The 5,886-nt window shown below is 40.1% G+C and overlaps 1 protein-coding gene across 1 annotated transcript in view; it reads left to right on the top strand.

Moving 5' to 3' along the window:
- LOC105812823 (roundabout homolog 2-like) overlaps positions 1–5,886 on the top strand; it is a 742,657-nt gene that overhangs the window by 683,333 nt on the left and 53,438 nt on the right. The window lies entirely within an intron of this gene.

Below are 5,886 nucleotides of genomic sequence, written 5' to 3'. Positions count from 1 at the left end.
TGTATCTCTTTAGTGAATTTTTCATTCATTTCCTGAATTGTTTTTCTGGTTTCTTCGAGTTGGTTTTCCATTTTCTCTTGGATTTCATTGAGGTTTCTTACAATCATATTTGTAATTCTTTATCTGTCATTTCAGTATTTTCATTTTGATTGCTATCCATTGCTAGAGAGCTGGTGTTCCCCTTTGGTGGTGCCTTTCACTCTGATTTTTCATACTTCCACAGTTGTTGTACTAATTCCTTCTCATTTGGAGCAGCTGTAGCATCTTATTTTGTGAATTTCTTTTGTTTAGATGAGGCTACCCCCACCCCACTCCCCTCATAAGAGTGTGTCTGTAGCATATATTGGATAAGAACCTTTGGCTTTGCTTGTGGGTGCTTTGCTGGGGGTCTAGATTCTAGATGGATGCCTTGGTTGTAGATATCCTTATCGTGGTGGTTTTCTCAGTTGCTAATTGTTTGTAGGTTGTAGCAGTGGTGAGCTATGTGTGTGAGCAGATTCCCTTTCTCTCATTGATGAGGAAGGATGGAGGTCTTTGGAACCCTTTCTCTTTCCCCAGCCCTGTGGTCTTCTTAACACCAATTTAATCTCTGAGGCAGTAGGTGGTGCTTGTGAGTACGAATCAACCACACCCTTTATGACTGAGTCAGTACATGCTGTAAAGGGCTGTGCAAATTGCCCTCCCTGCCACTAGGTGGTGCTTGCCAGAAGGAACAAGCTACAGTGTTGTTTTTGGGACCTGTGACCATCTCCAGCCCTCAGGAAAAGCACTTGAATGCTACAAGTGGCAAGCAGGGCCTTGGAACTTCAAAGTGAGTTCTTATTCTCCATCCCAGCAGAGCCGGGTGGGGGAGTGAGGTTGGGCAGGGCTGGGTTGGGTGAGCCTGACCTCAGGCTCCACAAAAGCTGGTAAAAGTAGGTGTCTTGCTCCCGGGCTTCTGGGGAAAGCCACAAGGGAAGGGCTGAAGTGGTCCCACTCAGCCAGAAAGTCTGCTTGTGGGACAGGGGCCATCTGAGATTCACAATCTGCTTATTATGAGTGGCTTTCACTCTTGTGCCCCCTCCCCTGCTCCATGGTTTCCCTTTTGCATCTGCCAGCAAGCAGGAGCTCAAACTAGCTGAGCTGCCCTACAATGGTGTTGTGGGCTGGGGGTTTCCCTGTCCAGGATCCCACCTTGGGCTGAGGGCATGGCCTTCTTGTTGTGGGAGGGGTGCTCTGTTAGTGTGCTATGGCTGAAACCCTGCACTCTCTTTTCTGGTCTGCCCACACGGGTTCCCTTGCCTGTGGAAATTAGCTCACAGATCTCCCTTCCATGCCCCCGAGCAACACTATCGAGACCTGGGGGGTACAGGATCTGGCCTTCTGGCTTGTCCCCAGGACCCTAAAGATCCATCTTTGACCATGCCAGGGAGAAGCATGCTGATCTCAAATTGCCTGTGGGGTTCTCGAGCAGGTTTGATGTCCCTCCACTTTAGAGTATGCTCTGCTCTGATGAGGCAGCCGGATAAGCAGCACTAGGGAGGGCTGGTGAGCAGGGAGCTCACAGTTTGGGTACCCCTTACTCTGCTGCAGGTTTCTAAGAGGAAAGGTTTAAGCCCCACTCTCTGCAGAAGCCTCAGTGTGCTGGATGCATCAACAGAGGGGAAGCAGCTACTTCTGAGAGCCCCAGCTCAATCATTTCTTTTGACAGCTGCGGGCACTGGAGGAAAAGAGTCTGAATGGAGCAAAGCTAGCACTCTGGTCATCTCTGTCCCTTTCTCTGGGAGAAAGCCCACCCAGAATGTCCAGGCTCTGGGGTCATACATATTTCGCCAGACACACCCATCCCCTGTGGCTCCTACAGTCTGGGCTGGAGTTCAGAAATGTTTATGTGGGAACGAGAGAGATGAAAACTGTGGGGTTGAAGCCCCATGGGGAGAACAAAGGCACACGGTGAGTGGAGAAGCAATATGGCACCTGCCCTCTCAGCTTTGGTCTGCGCTTACGGGAAAGATCCCAAGGATGCTGGCAGCCTGTGCTTTGTTCTCAGGAAGCTCCAGTTTACCAGTGGCAGCAGCTTTTAGGCTTGTGAGGATAGGAAAGCTCTCCAGCAGCTTGAGAGACTGCCGACTGCCAAAGATGTGAGGGAGGGAGAAACAAACCTCCCCACCTACCTTTTTGCTGGACTCCAAGCCTCTCAGGGGTTCATCTCTGCCAATATCTTGCTCCTTCTTGTTCTACTCTGCAACTTCTTACCGTGGAATCTCTGGAAGTTTCTGGCACTTTTCCCTCGGAATCACACCTGATCTATATTTGTTTATTTTTTCTTTTTCATTTAAAACTTTTCCTTCTTTCTGAGACAATCTGGCAGCTGATGTCTCTGGTCAGCCATCTTGTCTCTACCTCCTAATGCATTTTATTATGGTCATATGATGCTAGGAAGAATTCAGTAGTAATTAAATGGAAAACTGGTGCTTTGTTTTGTTATTGCAATTAGCGCCTGGCAAGCTTTTACCAGTGTTGAACTTTATTGTATTTTTATTAGTAATTTGGTATTTTTATCTGACCTTTAACAAGTTAGTTCACATGCAACATTGATTTTTTGTCATCTTTATCATTATTCACCAGGCAAGGCAGATAATATGATGCCTTATACTTCACTGACAATAAGTCAAAGAACAAAAGCTTCTCTAGAAAAGGTTGGCCAGAAGACTTTTGGTTGGCAGTAGCAACATTTTCACAGTCTTTTTAATGTTACTATGAGAAAAAGTTGAAATTCTGCCATTCAAATAAGATGTGTATCTGTAAAATGTAAAGGAAACTATAAAAACAGAGCTGCACTTCATAAAATTTATAGAGTCATCTGTTATTTTCTCATCCTTCTTCAGTAAGTGCAAGAAACCTAAGTATTTGTTGCTCTGGAATGGATTAAGACATGAAAACCATGGAGATGATTCTTCTCTGTCATATGATATACACTGTGTCCCAGTCTTCCTTCATTTATTCTTTCATGTTCTCTTCCTAGTATTTTCCTTTTTCCCTCTCTTTCCATTTTTCTTCTTTTGGTATAAACCAAGTAGATGAATCCATGGACTTTTCTCAGCTTTGCATATCCCAAAGGTGGTTACAGAGTTTGCTCACTCTTGCTCTAGATTAACTTTGCAGAAGTTGGAAAAATTGCTGGTAACATATATTTTAGTTAAATGAAATATGTTTCAGTTATTTAATACATCGTATAATGTATTTGCGTAATGTAAAAATTAGTATTTATATGGTTAGACTGTCTTTTGCCTGATATTTAATATTATTTGAATAATAAAAAGTGAATTGAGACTGGATATGGTGGCTCATGCCTGTAATCCTAGCACTTTGGGAGGCCAAGGCAGGAGGATTGCTTGAGGTCAGGACTTCAAGACCAGCCTGGGCAGTGAGATCCTGTCTTCACAAAAAAATGAAAACATAGCCAGCATGGTGGCACACACCTGTAGTCCTAGCTGCTCAGGAGGCTGAGGCAGGAGAATCACTTGAGCCCAGGAGTTTGAGGTTGCAGTGAGCCATGATGATGCCACTGCACTCTAGTTGGAGTGACAGAGTGAGAATCTGTCTCAAAAAACAACAGAAAAAATTAATTGAATATAGCTGATTATAATTTTTTCTGTTGCCTTAGCACATGATACATATAACACATATTTCTTCTTTCTTTTATGTTCTTTATGTATTTTCATTTCATATGTATACCTCCATTAGATTATTAAAAGTAAAAATATCTTACTACTTATGGAATAAGGAAATTTAGAAAATAATTGATTTTTCCCATTTGAAAGATTTATAAACATGTCATGTTCTCTCTTTTTTCAAAGGTATAATGTCCCCGGCAATAAGCCAATGTAAATAAGGAAAGTGCACCTATTACTTTGGCACAAAAAATGTGCTGTTTTGTAACAGGTTTTACAGAGTAATTTAATTATAACCATTAATGAAATGTAACAGCAAACACATTCCTTACTAAAAATGGGGAGTTCTTTTTTGATTAGCTTTCTTATACGTATTTCTGTTTGACTTAAGAATATTACATTAAAAGTCAAATAAATAAGTTTTTTTAAAAAAAGAAAACTGAGGGGTTTCTTTTCCCATCAGGGGATGGGAAAAACTAAGTAATAAAGCCAACTGGGATAATGAGTTACAAACTTTGTTAGTGATGGAATCTTTCTTTAAATGAAAGCTAACTGTGACATCCAGCATATAATACAGATAAAAATGACATCAGTTTAGGGCAATATATTTTTTCGCTTCAGACTTGCACTCACACTATAGTCAATTAATGGGAATACAAACTGTATTTTCTAGTTTATATAAAATTTTTATTTGTGACACATTAAAGTGTGTCTGCTGTTTATACTACATTATAAAAGAGATTTAGAAAGAGATATTTCTATCATTCTACTACAGCAGCAGTCCCCAACGTTTTTGGCACCAGAGACTGTTTCCATGGAAGACAATTTTTCCATGGACCAGGGGCAGGGGTGGGATGGATGATTTCGGGATGATTCAAGCACATTACATTTATTGTGCACTTTATTTCTATTATTATTACATTGTCATATATAATGAAATAATTATACAACTCACTAGAGGCTGGGAACCTCTGCTCTATAGGGCTTTTGAAACAGGGTCTTCATTTTGTAATTCATTGAGGAAAAAAGTCATTCAGGTAGCCTCAGTAAGAGAAGAAAATGACCATGGAAATAAAAATAAAGGGGTCAAAAGTAAAACCAAATTTGAAAGAAAAATCTTTGAGGTTTGGGAAAATGAATTTAGCCCAACCCCAAAACTAGTTTAGGCCTTTTGCTCTCTCCTTTTATAGTACTCTGCATTGTTGATTATTTGTTTACTGTCAGTCTGCCTCTCAGAAATGTACGTGTATGTTTTGTGAAATAGATTCAGGGCCCTGACACAAAATTGTCAGGAAAAAAGATGACAAACTGTGTTTTTTAAAATAAATTTTATTTTTAGGTCAGTTTTAGGTTCACAGCAAAATTGAGCAGAAGGTACAGAGATTTATCCCAGCCCCTATGCATGCATAGCCTCCCCGACTATCAGCATCCCCCATCAGAGTGGTACGTTTGTTACAATTGATGAACTTACACCGGCATGTCGTTATCACTTAAAATTCATAGTTTACATTAGAGTTTGCTCTTGGTGGTGTACTTTCCATGAATTGGACAATTTTATAACGAACATATATATTCACCATTATTGTATCATACAAAGTAGTTTCACTGCCCAAAAAGTGCTCTGTGCTCCACCTGTTCATCCCTTCCCCCCATAACCTCTCGCAACAGATCTTTTCACTGTCTCCATAGTTTTTTGTATTTTCCAGAATGTCAAATATTAGGAATAGCATGGTATGCAGCATTTTCAGACTGGCTTCTTTCCTTTAATAATATGCATTTAAGTTTCCTCCGTGTATTTTCATGGCTTGACAGCTCATTTCTTTCTAGTGATGAATAATATTCCATTTTCTAGATATACCACAGTTTGTTTATCCATCTGCCTTCTGGGGTACATTTTGATTGCTTCCAAATTTGGGCCATTATGAATAAAGCTGTTATATATATCCATGTTCAGGTTTTTATGATAAATTCAGTTTTAAACAGAATAAATGAAAAGATGTTCAAGTGAAAATATTCAAGAATCATCTGAACATTTATGAGTTACAGTTTGTAAGAGAGATAAAAACTGGTTATGTACATTGTGATATTTATTCTATTTTCAATTTCTTTAATGAATATCTGGCCATGTACCAGATAGTGTACCAGGTGCTAGAAATAGAAAGGGGAGAATTACAAAGTTATTGGGTTTAAGGATCTCACAGAATAGTGAGAGAAAAGAGACATAGAAACAAAT

This window comes from Propithecus coquereli, unplaced genomic scaffold (assembly GCF_000956105.1).
Source record: "Propithecus coquereli isolate 6110/MARCELLA unplaced genomic scaffold, Pcoq_1.0 Scaffold266, whole genome shotgun sequence".
In the NCBI taxonomy this organism is placed as follows: Eukaryota; Metazoa; Chordata; class Mammalia; order Primates; family Indriidae; genus Propithecus; species Propithecus coquereli.
This window is presented reverse-complemented; position numbering and strand designations above follow the sequence as displayed.